General features: G+C 45.8%; 1 protein-coding gene across 1 annotated transcript in view; it reads left to right on the top strand.

The window, feature by feature from the left end:
* Positions 1 to 1,789: 1,789 nt before the first annotated feature.
* The window catches only part of LOC137355870 (mammalian ependymin-related protein 1-like), a 30,531-nt gene continuing 17,099 nt past the window's right edge, over positions 1,790 to 15,221 (top strand). The window contains exon 1 of the mRNA XM_068021476.1: positions 1,790 to 1,809. The gene's annotated coding sequence lies outside the window, so the exon portion shown is untranslated. The remainder of the gene's footprint in view (positions 1,810 to 15,221) is intronic.

The following is a 15,221-nucleotide window of genomic DNA, read 5'->3' as shown; positions in this document are numbered from 1 at the left end:
TCTGAGTTGGCAACAATTGAATAGATTTGTGGAGATGGTAATGTATACTAAAGAACCTCATGAAGTCACAGCACTGTGGGAATGAGGTGTTTGAGTCTCCCCTATTTGTCCTTCTCCATTAGAGTGGGCTCTGAGAACAAGTACTCATGCGACGAAGAATAAGAGCCAATCCATTTTTAGAAGGGTATCATCCAGAGCTAGTAAAGAGACTGGAAATGGCAACCTAAGTGCAACAGCAAAAGTAACTACTTTTGGTAAGATTACTCACCATCTTAACAGCATTGAAATCCATTCACAAGGCGTGGCTGATAAAAGGGCTAGAATATCCAGTTACTTAGAGGCACTGGAGCAGATTGTTGGAGTCAAGGTCTTTAAAATGTGACATCTTGTGTGATTCTTTAGTTGATCACTGGGAAGTTCATATCTCTTGTGTTAATGGTCTCGACTGAGGTTGTAACACGATATTCAGAGTCCCCAGGATTATTGTAAGAAATAGGATCTTAAATGATACTTTTCAGAATAATCTAGAATTTTTATGGAATTAATAGACATAGTATTGTGATTCTCTTGCTCTGACTTAAAGACCCTATGGTAGGCAGCCAAGACCGCTTAGGTCTGTTATCTCTGCCAAGGACATAATTCTAGACCAGGCATTCCTAAAGCCGATAAAGTGGGATGCCATGACTAAAGGTTAACAGAACGTTCTAGTAAGCGATGAGCCACGAGATGACTCTGGGCTCTGGATGAAAATTGGAGGGATTACCTTGAATATGATTGACATGGTACACTCACCAGCCACAGGAAGTAAAGTAAATAAACACTCCTTGGGGGAGAGAGAGAGAGGGAAAGCTTCCCTCAGTGGAGTCTATGGTTACTGCCTAACACTTCAGTTAACATGAAGACTGAGGACTGCGAGGACCGAAGAGAGCACCAAGACCTCCCCTCCCTCATCCATCAGGGAGTGTGCCAATACTGTTCTGCCCCATTGCATGATCTGGAATCAGTAAGCTTTCAATCTGTTACAGGTCGTATGTCATTTCTGTCTATTTAGCTTATGCATCATATTTAAACCACTTAATATACATATATACATTATATTTTAAACTGCTTATTAATAAACTACTTTAAAATTGCATTGAGCTCGACACCCACCCCCCCCCCAACTTTCTTTGGGTATCTGTGACCCCAGAACTAAATCTGTGTTGCTGTACACAAAGGTGGGAATTCACTGCATTAAAATGAGTCCATGACCTTTTCTGTCCGCCTGTCCAAAAACAACCCCCAAAACTCCCAGAAGCTGTTGCAGTTGGGACATCTGAAAGATTTTATCAGAAATCTGATTTGCCCCACCTTGTAAATAACCTTCACTTAATTGGCTGTCTTTGTATCCAGTTACACAAATGTAGTGTCAGCTGATGTTTGCCTCATTATGAGGAAGTACAAAGTCACGGTACAGTTTGAATCTGACCTTTAATGGCGTGACAGTATTGGAGTTGTTCTCATTGAGTGTGGAGTGTTAACCCTTTATAAAACTTCCAAATATTTTGTACAGCGGGTTGCTCCTTAGTCTGTGTGGGGCTCTTACTTTCTGTCAGAATTTGTTGTCAACATTGGTCAAAAAGAGTTTTGTTTTAAGGTCTTCCCCTTTACCACAGATGTACAGACCATTGTACAGTCAACAACAACCTGCCTTTATGTAGTGCCTTAAATGTAGTCCAATGTCCCAAGGTGCTTCATAGTGTTAACCAAATTGACACCAGGCCACAGAAGGAGACATGAGGACAGGTAACCTAAAGCTTGGTCAAAGAGGTAGGTTTAAAGGAGGAGGGTGAGGCGGAGAGGATTCCTGACTTTAGGGCCAAGACAGCTGAAGGCGTAGCCACCAATGGTGGGACAGTGGAACTGGGGAATGTGCAAGAGGCTAGAATTGGAGGGTTGTAGGGCTGGAGGAGATTAGAGTTGGTGAGGGGGCAAGGCTGTGAAGAATTTGAGAATTTTAAAATCGAGGCATTGCTGGACCGGGATTCAGCAAGTACAGTGGGTGATGGGTAATCAGGGCTTGGTGCGAATTAGGAGACGGGAGCGGAGTTCTGGATGAGCTGAAGTTTATGAACAGTGGAGGCTGGGCGGATGGCCAGTTGGGATAGGAGGTGACAAAAAGATGGTCTGATGTTGGATGATGACGCAGGCACAGTGAAGCCAATGTATGATCTTCCCCCTAAAATTAATCCCATGACCATTCTTTTCCCCTCTGTCCAAAACTACCCCAAAACACCTGGAAGCAATTGTTGTAGGGACTTTTGGAAGATTTTCAGAAATCAGATTTGCCCCACCTTGTAAATAACCTCTTCGCTTATTTGGCTTTCCTTGTATCCAGTTACGCAAGTGTAGTGTCAGCTGATGTTTACCTCATTATGAGGAAGTACAAAGTCACAGTACAGTTTGAATCTGACCTTCAGTGGCGTGACAGTATTGGAGTTGTTCTCATTGAGTGTGGAGTGTTAAGTAACCCTTTATAAAACTTCCAAATACTTTGTACAGCAGGCTGCTCCTTAGTCTGTGTGGGGCTCTTACTTTCTGTCAGAATTTGTTGTCAACATTGGTCAAAGAGTTTTGTTTTAAGGTCTTCCCCTTGGCTGTGGCAGAGACCTGCAAGATTCCTGTTCTCTGTGGCCAGTGAGTCTGTAGTCCTTTTTGGTGGTTTCTGTCATAAGACAAAATCTGAATTTTCAATGAAATAAGAATCTGTTGAATTGGTTTTAGCACTAGGCATGTTGGATATTGTAACAGTGTACAATATCATAATTGGCCCTTTACAGGTGTTTTTGCACTCCTGCTTGGGAGTCGTATTTTTCACAAACTGATATAACTAAGGCTTTCAAATCTGGTCTTAAACTCTGGAATTAACCCCTTGATATTAAAGAACCTATGGGGACTATTTGTAGAAAGGCAAGAAATCATTTAGGCACCCTAAGCTAGTGCTTCCCTGCAGAGAGGAGCACAGTCTGAGCAGTGCACATACCTTCAATGGGGGTGCTGATATTTCAGACAATGGCTCAGGTTGCACTGTTACTTTTAAAAGCAGAACCTCAAAGGTAATAATCTCTGGGTTATTACGTGAGACATGAGCAAATTGGTGTAGGATAATTAAGATTAAAGTTAAATGTGTAGCTCAAAGATTGTTGGAGAAATGGGTTTTGATTCTTGGGGCACTGGCACCAGTACTAGGGAAAGTGGGAGCTGTATCGTTGTGACGGTCTTCACATGAACTCTGCTGGCACCAGTGTTCTAGCGAGTTGTATAACTAGGGCAGTAGACAGGGCTTTAAACTAAATAGTGGGGGTGAGGGATCAAGTGAGGAAAATTTTAGAGACAGAAGGCAAGATAGCAATAAGGGGAATGATAATCAGAATGTGGCAGGAAGGGTGGCACAATTAGAGGTAAATGATTTAGATCTAATCGCCATTAGAGACATGGTTGCATGGTGATCAAGGTTAGGAAGTAATATTCCAGGGTACAAAACATTTTGAAAGATAGACTCAATGGCAAAGGAAGAAGAGTAGCCCTGATAGTGAAGGATGACATAAGGACATTTAGTGAGAGGATCTGGCCTCCGAAGATCATGAAGTAGAATCAGTAAGGGTGGAAATTAAGAATAGCAAAAATCATAAAACACTGTTGGGAATAGTTTATAGGCCCCCTAACAGTAGTTATACCATTGGACAGAGCATTAAATAGTTCCCTGAGACAGGTAGGAGGTGTTCTTAGTTCCAGGAGAGCACATGGCGTTCTACCTGGCAATTCCTTTGTTTGGGAGTTCAAATTCAAAAAGCTCCCAGGGTGCTCAGCAGACTAGTCATGTGACTAGTTCCTTATATGGAACACTCTCTTCCCATCTCTTGGAGGCTCCAAATTCCTCTTCCCCCAGCTGGCTAGCCTTGTGACTAAAACTAGTCTGACCACTTCTGTACATTGGAGAGCAACTGCCAAGTCTGCATTGTTTCAACATGGTCTGTTACCATGGAAATGTCTTTCCGATCAGAGATTGCAATTTTTAAAGTTTTAATGTTCATGTGGTGAAATGTGTGCCTCAGTCTTGGCAGGTGGGGGTTTGCCTGACACTTGCCTGATGCAAAATAAAATGAGATGCGTGGAGTTCAGGTTGAATTGCAAGTTTAAGTTTGAAAGTGACATATCAAAGAACAAAGAAAATTACAGCACAGGAACAGGCCCTTCGGCCCTCCAAGCCTGCGCCGATCCAGATCCTCTATCTAAACATGACGCTTATTTTCTAAGGGTCTGTATCTCTTTACTTCCTGCCCATTCATGCATCTGTCTAGATACATCTTAAAAGACGCTATTGTGCCCCCGTCTACCACCTCCGCTGGCAATGCGTTCCAGGCACCCACCACCCTCTGCGTAAAGAACTTTCCACGCATATCCCCCCTAAACTTTTCCCCCCTCACTTTGAACTCGTGACCCCTAGTAATTGAATCCCCCACTCTTGGGGGTGGGGGGGGGGGGGGGTGGAAAGCTTCTTGCTATCCACCCTGTCTATACCTCTCATGATTTTGTACACCTCAATCAGGTCCCCCCTCAACCTCCGTCTTTCTAATGAAAATAATCCTAATCTACTCGACCTCTCTTCATAGCTAGCGCCCTCCATACCAGGCAACATCCTGGTGAACCTCCTCTGCACCCTCTCCAAAGCATCCACATCCTTTTGGTAATGTGGCGACCAGAACTGCACGCAGTATTCCAAATGTGGCCGAACCAAAGTCTTATACAACTGTAACATGACCTGCCAACTCTTGTACTCAATACCCCGTCCGATGAAGGAAAGCATGCCTTCTTGACCACTCTATTGACCTGCGTTGCCACCTTCAGGGAACAATGGACCTGAACACCCAAATCTCTCTGTACATCAATTTTTCCCAGGACTTTTCCATTTACTGTATAGTTCACTCTTTATTTGGATCTTCCAAAATGCATCACCTCGCATTTGCCCTGATTGAACTCCATCTGCCATTTCTCTGCCCAACTCTCCAGTCTATCTATATTCTGCTGTATTCTCTGACAGTCCCCTTCACTATCTGCTACTCCACCAATCTTAGTGTTGTCTGCAAACTTGCTAATCAGACCACCTATACTTTCCTCCAAATCATTTATGTATATCACAAACAACAGTGGTCCCAGCAGTGGAACACCACTGGTCACACGTCTCCATTTTGAGAAACTCCCTTCCACTGCTACTCTGTCTCCTGTTGCCCAGCCAGTTCTTTATCCATCTAGCTAGTACACCTTGGCCACCATGTGCCTTCACTTTCTCCATCAGCCTACCATGGGGAACCTTATCAAACACCTTACTGAAATCCATGTATGACATCTACAGCCCTTCCCTCATCAATCAACTTTGTCACTTCCTCAAAGAATTCTATTAAGTTGGTAAGACATGACCTTCCCTGCACAAAACCATGTTGCCTATCGCTGAGAAGCCCATTTTCTTCCAAATGGGAATAAATCCTATCCCTCAGTAACTTCTCCAGCAGCTTCCCTACCACTGACGTCAGGCTCACCGGTCTATAATTAGCTGGGTTATCCCTGCTACCCTTCTTAAACAAGGGGACAACATTAGCAATTCTCCAGTCCTCCGGGACCTCACCCATGTTTAAGGATGCTGCAAAGATATCTGTTAAGGCCCCAGCTATTTCCCCTCTCGCTTCCCACAGTAACCTGGGATAGATCCGATCCGGACCTGGGGACTTGTCCACCTTAATGCCTTTTTAGAATACCCAACACTTCCTCCCTCCTTAAGCCGACTTGACCTAGAGTAATCAAACATCTGTCCCTAACCTCAAACATCCTTCATGTCCCTCTCCTTGGTGAATACCGATGCAAAGTACTTGTTTAGAATCTCACCCACTCTCTCTGAATCCACGCATAACTTTCCTCCTTTGTCCTTGAGTGGGCCAATCCTTTCTCTAGTTACCCTCTTGCTCCTTTTATATATGAATAAAAGGCTTTGGGATTTTCCTTAACCCTGTTTGCTAAAGATATTTCATGACCCCTTTTAGCCCTCTTAATTCCTCGTTTCAGATTGGTCCTACATTCCTGATATTCTTTCGGGAAAGCTTCGTCTTTCTTCAGCCTCCTAGACCTTATGTATGCTTCCTTTTTCCTCTTAGCTAGTCTCTCAATTTCACCTGTCATCCATAGTTCCCTAATCTTGCCATTTCTATCCCTCATTTTCACAGGAACATGTCTCTCCTGCACGCTTATCAACCTCTCTTTAAAAGCCTCCCACATATCAAATGTGGATTTACCTTCAAACAGCTGCTCCCAATCTACATTCCCCAGCTCCTGCTGAATTTTGGTATAGTTGGCCTTCCCCCAATTTAGCACTCTTCCTTTCGGACCACTCTCGTCTTTGTCCATGAGTATTCTAAAACTTACGGAATTGTGATCACTATTCCCAAAGTAGTCCCCTACTGAAACTTCAACCACCTGGCCGGGCTCATTCCCCAACACCAGGTCCAGTATGGCCCCTTCCCGAGTTGGACTATTTACATACTGCTCTAGAAAACCCTCCTGGATGCTCCTTACAAATTCTGCTCCATCTAGACCTCTAACACTAAGTGAATCCCAGTCAATGTTGGGAAAATTAAAATCTCCTATCACCACCACCCTGTTGCTCCTACATCTTTCCATAATCAGTTTACATATTTGTACCTCTATCTCACGCTCGCTGTAGGGAGGCCTGTAGTACAGCCCCAACATTGTTACTGCACCCTTCCTATTTCTGAGTTCAAAAAAAAAAAATCTTAAACTTAAAGCCAATTACATAGGTATGAGTGAAGGTAAATTGGGTAAATAGACTAACAGGCATGGCAGTAAATGAACAGTGGGAAACCTTTTTAAAGAATCAATTCAAAATGTTTAACAAAAATACATTCCTTTTGAAAAGCTATCTATTTGCAGGTCTTGCCTCTTGGTGTTACAGTACAGAGTGGGACTTGCATGTAGATACGACTGTCCTGGTGTGTAGCTCATTAGCTACCAAGATCTTAAAGGTACATTACTCTTAAAGGCAAACACACAAGAGGGTAGGCAGCAAAGTAGAATTGAGTCCACAAACAGATCAGCCAGGATCATATCTTTCAGGCTCAAATAGCCTACTGCTCCTAGTACATAGGTATGTATGTAAAATAAGTTGTTTACAATGTTGCAAAAAGAGTAGCAAGTCTGTGGATTGGGACTGTTTTAGAAACCAGCAAAGGACCACTAAAAAAGTTGTTACAGGAAATATAGAATGAGTGAACTAAGCAGTAATAAAAAAAAAATAGATTGTAAGAGCGTTTATAAGTATATAAAAAGGAAGAGTAGCTAAAATAAACATTAGTCCCCTAGAAGCAGAGACAGGAAGAATTATCACAAGGAAATGAACAAATACTTTGTGTGTCTTCACAAAAGTACAAGTTTCATACTGTCTTTTAACAGTAACCTAGGGGTTAAAAAAAGTGAAGAAATTAAGGAAATTCCTATCAGCAGAGAAAAAGTATTCGAGAAACTTGAGGCACTAAAATCTGACAAACCCCCAGGACATGATGGCCTACAGCTGAAGGTTCCAAGATACCTGCGGAGATCGTGGATGTGCTAGCTATGATTTTCCAAAATTCCTTGGTTTTGGGAATAGTCCCATCAGATTGGAAGTTGTCAAATGTTGCACTGCTTTTCAAGAAAGAAGAGGGAGAAAACGGAATTACAGACCAGTTAGCCTAACATCAGTCGTTGGTAAAATGCTGGAATTAATTATGAAGGAAGTCTTAACAATGGGGCGGCACAGTGGTTAGCACCGCAGCCTCACAGCTCCAGCGACCCGGGTTCAATTCTGGGTACTGCCTGTGTGGAGTTTGCAAGTTCTCCCGGTGTCTGCGTGGGTTTCCTCCGGGTGCTCCGGTTTCCTCCAAAGACTTGCTGGTTGCTAAGTTAACTGGCCATTGTAAATTGCCCCTAATATAGGTAGGTGGTAGGGAAATATAGGGGACAGGTGGGGATGTGGTAGGAATATGGAATTGGTGTAGGATTGGTATAAATGGGTGGTTGATGGTCGGCACAGACTCGGTGGGCCGAAGGGCCTGTTTCAGTGCTGTATCTCTAAACTAAGCTAATCTAAATGCACTTAGAAAAGCACAGTATGATCAGAACAAGTCAGCATGGTTTTACTAAAGAGAAATCCTGTTTGACAAATTTGTTAGTGTTTTGAGGATGTAACTAGTAGGGTAGATAAAGGGGAACCAGTAGATGTAGTATACCTGGATTTCCAAAAGGCATTCAATAAGGTGCCACATAAAAGGCTAATCGTCAAGATAAGGGCTCCTGGAGTGGGGGTAATAGCATGGATAGAGGGTTGGTTAGCAGACAGGAAGCAGAGTGGGCATAAACAGGGCATTTTCAAGTTGGCAGGATCAGTGGGGCATCAGCTATTTACAATCTATATTAATGGCTTGGATGAAGAGACAGAGTAGCGTATCTAAATTTGTGGATACAAAGGTGGGGAGGACATAGAGGCTGCAAAGAGATATAGACAGGTTAAGTGAGTGGGCAACAAGATGGCAGATGCAGTATAATGTAGAGAAGTGTGAGGGTATTCAGTTTGATCACAAGAATAGAAAAGCAATTTTTTTTTAAAGGTGTGAAACTTGTAAGTGTTCAGAGACTTGGTGCTTTTGTACAAGGAGGATGGAAAGTTTGCATGTAGGTACAGCAAGCAATTAGGAAGGCAAATGGCACGTTGCCCTTTTTCTTGCAAGGGGATGAGAATAAAGAAGTCTTAAATTGTACGGGGATTTGGTGAGACCACGTCTGGAATTCAGTGCAGTTTTGGTCTTCACATTTAAGAAAGGATATACTTGTATTGGAGGCGGTACAGCAAAGGTTCACTAAATTGGTCCCAGGGATGAAGGTTTGTCCTATGATAGGCTGAGTGCATTGGGTTCTCTGGAGTTTAGAAGAATGAAAGGTCATCTCATTGAAACATACAAGGTTCTGAAAGGAAAGCAAAATACTGCGGATGCTGGAAATCTGAAACAAAAACAAGAAATGCTGGATTCACTCAGCAGGTCTGGCAGCATCTGTGGAAAGAGAAGCAGAATTAACGTTTCGGGTCAGTGACCCTTCTGCGGAACTGACAAATATTAGAAAAGTCACAGATTATAAACAAGTGAGGTGGGGGTTGGGCAAGAGATAACAAAGGAGAAGGTGCAGATTGGACCAGGCCACATAGTTGACCAAAAGGTCACGGAGTAAAGGCAAGCAATATGTTAATGGTGTGTTGAAAGACAAAGCATTAGTACAGATTAGGTGTCAATATACTGAATATTGAACAGCAGCAAGTGCAAACCTGAAGAAAAACAACCTGAAAAAAAACACCCTGTGTGAGTGTGATGGACATTACAAATGGCTGCCTGTGTGAGTGTGATGGACATTACAAATGGCTGCCTGTGAGGGTCTGATGGACACCTCAAATGGCTGCCTGTGTGAGTGTGATGGACAGTGCAAATGGCTGCCTGTGTGAGTGTGATGGACATTACAAATGGCTGCCTGTGTGAGTGTGATGGACAGTGCAAATGGCTGCCTGTGTGAGTGTGATGGACATTACAAATGGCTGCCTGTGTGAGTGTGATGGACATTACAAATGGCTGCCTGTGTGAGTGTGATGGACAGTGCAAATGGCTGCCTGTGTGAGTGTGATGGACAGTGCAAATGGCTGCCTGTGTGAGTGTGATGGACAGTGCAAATGGCTGCCTGTGTGAGTGTGATGGACATTACAAATGGCTGCCTGTGTGAGTGTGATCGACATTACAAATGGTTTCCAGTGTGGACTGATGGAAACTGCAAATGGCTGCCTGTGTGAGTGTGATGGACAGTGAAAATGGTTTCCAGTGTGGACTGATGGACAATGCAAATGGCTGCCATTGAGGGTCTGACAAACAGTGCAAATCGACACTGGAAATGGACGCCAGTGAGGGACTGATGAACAGTGTAAATAGATGCCAGTGTGGATTGATGGATGATGCAAATGGTTGCCAGTGTGAATTGATGGACGTTAGAAATGGCTGCCAGTGTGGGATTGATGGACAGTGCAAATGGCTGCCAGTGTGGGACTGATGGACAGTGCAAATGGCTGCCAGTGTGCGACTGATGGACAGTGCAAATGGCTGCCAGTGTGGGACTGTTGGACAGTGCAAATGGATGCCAGTGTGGGACTGATGGACAGTGTAAATGACTGCCAGTGAGGGTCTGATGGACACCTCAAATGGCTGCCTGTGTGAGTGTGTTGGACATTACAAATGGCTGCCTGTGTGAGTGTGATGGACAGTGCAAATGGCTGCCTGTGTGAGTGTGATGGACATTACAAATGGCTGCCTGTGTGAGTGTGATGGACAGTGCAAATGGCTGCCTGTGTGAGTGTGATGGACATTACAAATGGCTGCCTGTGTGAGTGTGATGGACATTACAAATGGTTTCCAGTGTGGACTGATGGAAACTGCAAATGGCTGCCTGTGTGAGTGTGATGGACAGTGAAAATGGTTTCCAGTGTGGACTGATGGACAGTGCAAATGGTTTCCAGTGAGGGTCTGACAAACAGTGCAAATCGACACTGGAAATGGATGCCGGTGAGGGACTGATGAACAGTGTAAATAGATGCCAGTGTGGATTGATGGATGATTCAAATGGTTGCCAGTGTGAATTGATGGACATTACAAATGGCTGCCAGTGTGGGACTGATGGACAGTGCAAATGGATGCCAGTGTGGGACTGATGGACAGTGCAAATGGGTGCCAGTGTGGGACTGAGGGACAGTGCAAATGGCTGCCAGTGTGGGACTGATGGACAGTGCAAATGGCTGCCAGTGTGGGACTGATGGACAGTGCAAATGGCTGCAAGTTTGGGACTGATGGACAGTGCAAATGGCTGCCAGTGTGGGACTGATGGACAGTGCAAATGGATGCCAGTGTGGGACTGATGGACAGTGCAAATGGATGCCAGTGTGGGACTGTTGGACAGTGCAAATTACTGCCAGTGAGGGTCTGATGGACACCTCAAATGGCTGCCTGTGTGAGTGTGTTGGACAGTGCAAATGGCTGCCTGTGTGAGTGTGATGGACATTGCAAATGGCTGCCTGTGTGAGTGTGATGGACAGTGCAAATGGCTGCCTGTGTGAGTGTGATGGACATTACAAATGGCTGCCTGTGTGAGTGTGATGGACAGTGCAAATGGCTGCCTGTGTGAGTGTGATGGACATTACAAATGGCTGCCTGTGTGAGTGTGATGGACATTACAAATGGCTGCCTGTGTGAGTGTGATGGACATTACAAATGGCTGCCTGTGTGAGTGTGACGGACAGTGCAAATGACTGCCTGTGTGAGTGTGATGGACAGTGCAAATGGCTGCCTGTGTGAGTGTGATGGACAGTGCAAATGGCTGCCTGTGTGAGTGTGATGGACATTACAAATGGCTGCCTGTGTGAGTGTGATGGACAGTGCAAATGGTTTCCAGTGTGGACTGATGGAAACTGCAAATGGCTGCCTGTGTGAGTGTGATGGACAGTGAAAATGGTTTCCAGTGTGGACTGATGGACAGTGCAAATGGTTTCCAGCGAGGGTCTGACAAACAGTGCAAATCGACACTGGAAATGGATGCCGGTGAGGGACTGATGAACAGTGTAAATAGATGCCAGTGTGGATTGATGGATGATTCAAATGGTTGCCAGTGTGAATTGATGGACATTACAAATGGCTGCCAGTGTGGGACTGATGGACAGTGCAAATGGGTGCCAGTGTGGGACTGATGGACAGTGCAAATGGGTGCCAGTGTGGGACTGAGGGACAGTGCAAATGGATGCCAGTGTGGGACTGATGGACAGTGCAAATGGCTGCCAGTGTGGGACTGATGGACAGTGCAAATGGCTGCCAGTGTGGGACTGATGGACAGTGCAAATGGCTGCAAGTTTGGGACTGATGGACAGTGCAAATGGCTGCCAGTGTGGGACTGATGGACAGTGCAAATGGATGCCAGTGTGGGACTGATGGACAGTGCAAATGGATGCCAGTGTGGGACTGTTGGACAGTGCAAATGACTGCCAGTGAGGGTCTGATGGACACCTCAAATGGCTGCCTGTGTGAGTGTGTTGGACAGTGCAAATGGCTGCCTGTGTGAGTGTGATGGACATTACAAATGGCTGCCTGTGTGAGTGTGATGGACAGTGCAAATGGCTGCCTGTGTGAGTGTGATGGACATTACAAATGGCTGCCTGTGTGAGTGTGATGGACATTACAAATGGCTGCCTGTGTGAGTGTGACGGACAGTGCAAATGACTGCCTGTGTGAGTGTGATGGACAGTGCAAATGGCTGCCTGTGTGAGTGTGATGGACATTACAAATGACTGCCTGTGTGAGTGTGATGGACAGTGCAAATGGCTGCCTGTGTGAGTGTGATGGACATTACAAATGGCTGCCTGTGTGAGTGTGATGGACAGTGCAAATGGTTTCCAGTGTGGACTGATGGACAATGCAAATGGCTGCCAGTGCGGGTCTGACAAACAGTGCAAATCGACACTGGAAATGGATACGAGTGAGGGACTGATGAACAGTGTAAATAGATGCCAGTGTGGATTGATGGATGATTCAAATGGTTGCCATTGTGAATTGATGGATGTTACAAATGGCTGCCAGTGTGGGACTGATGGACAGTGCAAATGGATGCCAGTGTGGGACTGATGGACAGTGCAAATGACTGCCAGTGTGGGACTGATGGACAGTGAAGATGGTTTCCAGTGTGGACTGATGGACAATACAAATGGCTGCCAGTGTGGGACTGATGGACAGTGCAAATGGCTGCCAGTGTGGGACTGATGGACAGTGCAAATGGCTGCCAGTGTGGGACTGTTGGACAGTGCAAATGGATGCCAGTGTGGGACTGATGGACAGTGTAAATGGATGCCAGTGTGGGACTGATGGACAGTGCAAATGGATGCCAGTGTGGGACTGTTGGACAGTGCAAATGACTGCCAGTGAGGGTCTGATGGACACCTCAAATGGCTGCCTGTGTGAGTGTGTTGGACAGTGCAAATGGCTGCCAGTGTGGGACTGATGGACAGTGCAAATGGCTGCCAGTGTGGGACTGATGGACAGTGCAAATGGCTGCCAGTGTGGGACTGTTGGACAGTGCAAATGGATGCCAGTGTGGGACTGATGGACAGTGTAAATGACTGCCAGTGAGGGTCTGATGGACAGTGCAAATGGCTGCCTGTGTGAGTGTGATGGACATTACAAATGGCTGCCTGTGTGAGTGTGATGGACAGTGCAAATGGCTGCCTGTGTGAGTGTGATGGACATTACAAATGGCTGCCTGTGTGAGTGTGATGGACAGTGCAAATGGCTGCCTGTGTGAGTGTGATGGACATTACAAATGGCTGCCTGTGTGAGTGTGACGGACAGTGCAAATGACTGCCTGTGTGAGTGTGATGGACAGTGCAAATGGCTGCCTGTGTGAGTGTGATGGACAGTGCAAATGGCTGCCTGTGTGAGTGTGATGGACAGTGCAAATGGTTTCCAGTGTGGACTGATGGAAACTGCAAATGGCTGCCTGTGTGAGTGTGATGGACAGTGAAAATGGTTTCCAGTGTGGACTGATGGACAGTGCAAATGGTTTCCAGCGAGGGTCTGACAAACAGTGCAAATCGACACTGGAAATGGATGCCGGTGAGGGACTGATGAACAGTGTAAATAGATGCCAGTGTGGATTGATGGATGATTCAAATGGTTGCCAGTGTGAATTGATGGACATTACAAATGGCTGCCAGTGTGGGACTGATGGACAGTGCAAATGGATGCCAGTGTGGGACTGATGGACAGTGCAAATGGGTGCCAGTGTGGGACTGATGGACAGTGCAAATGGATGCCAGTGTGGGACTGATGGACAGTGCAAATGGCTGCCAGTGTGGGACTGATGGACAGTGCAAATGGCTGCAAGTTTGGGACTGATGGACAGTGCAAATGGATGCCAGTGTGGGACTGATGGACAGTGCAAATGGATGCCAGTGTGGGACTGTTGGACAGTGCAAATGACTGCCAGTGAGGGTCTGATGGACACCTCAAATGGCTGCCTGTGTGAGTGTGTTGGACAGTGCAAATGGCTGCCTGTGTGAGTGTGATGGACATTACAAATGGCTGCCTGTGTGAGTGTGATGGACATTACAAGTGGCTGCCTGTGTGAGTGTGACGGACAGTGCAAATGACTGCCTGTGTGAGTGTGACGGACAGTGCAAATGGCTGCCTGTGTGAGTGTGACGGACATTACAAATGGCTGCCTGTGTGAGTGTGATGGACAGTGAAAATGGTTTCCAGTGTGGACTGATGGACAATGCAAATGGCTGCCAGTGCGGGTCTGACAAACAGTGCAAATCGACACTGGAAATGGATACGAGTGAGGGACTGATGAACAGTGTAAATAGATGCCAGTGTGGATTGATGGATGATTCAAATGGTTGCCATTGTGAATTGGTGGATGTTACAAATGGCTGCCAGTGTGGGACTGATGGACAGTGCAAATGGCTGCCAGTGTGGGACTGATGGACAGTGCAAATGACTGCCAGTGTGGGACTGATGGACAGTGCAAATGACTGCCAGTGTGGGACTGATGGACAGTGCAAATGACTGCCAGTGTGGGACTGATGGACAGTGCAAATGGTTTCCAGTGTGAGACTGATGGAAACTGCAAATGGCTGCCTGTGTGAGTGTGATGGACAGTGAAGATGGTTTCCAGTGTGGGACTGATGGACAATACAAATGGCTGCCAGTGTGGGACTGATGGACAGTGCAAATGGATGCCAGTGAGGGACTGATGAACAGTGTAAATAGATGCCAGTGTGGATTGATGGATGATGCAAATGGTTGCCAGTGTGAATTGATGGACGTTACAAATGGCTGCCAGTGTGGGACTGATGGACAGTGCAAATGGCTGCCAGTGTGCGACTGATGGACAGTGCAAATGGCTGCCAGTGTGGGACTGTTGGACAGTGCAAATGGATGCCAGTGTGGGACTGATGGACAGTGTAAATGACTGCCAGTGAGGGTCTGATGGACACCTCAAATGGCTGCCTGTGTGAGTGTGTTGGACATTACAAATGGCTGCCTGTGTGAGTGTGATGGACAGTGCAA

The sequence above is a fragment of the Heterodontus francisci genome, chromosome 44 (assembly GCF_036365525.1).
Source record: "Heterodontus francisci isolate sHetFra1 chromosome 44, sHetFra1.hap1, whole genome shotgun sequence".
In the NCBI taxonomy this organism is placed as follows: Eukaryota; Metazoa; Chordata; class Chondrichthyes; order Heterodontiformes; family Heterodontidae; genus Heterodontus; species Heterodontus francisci.
Note: the sequence above shows the minus strand (reverse complement) of the source record. Positions and strands in the feature narration are given on the sequence as shown.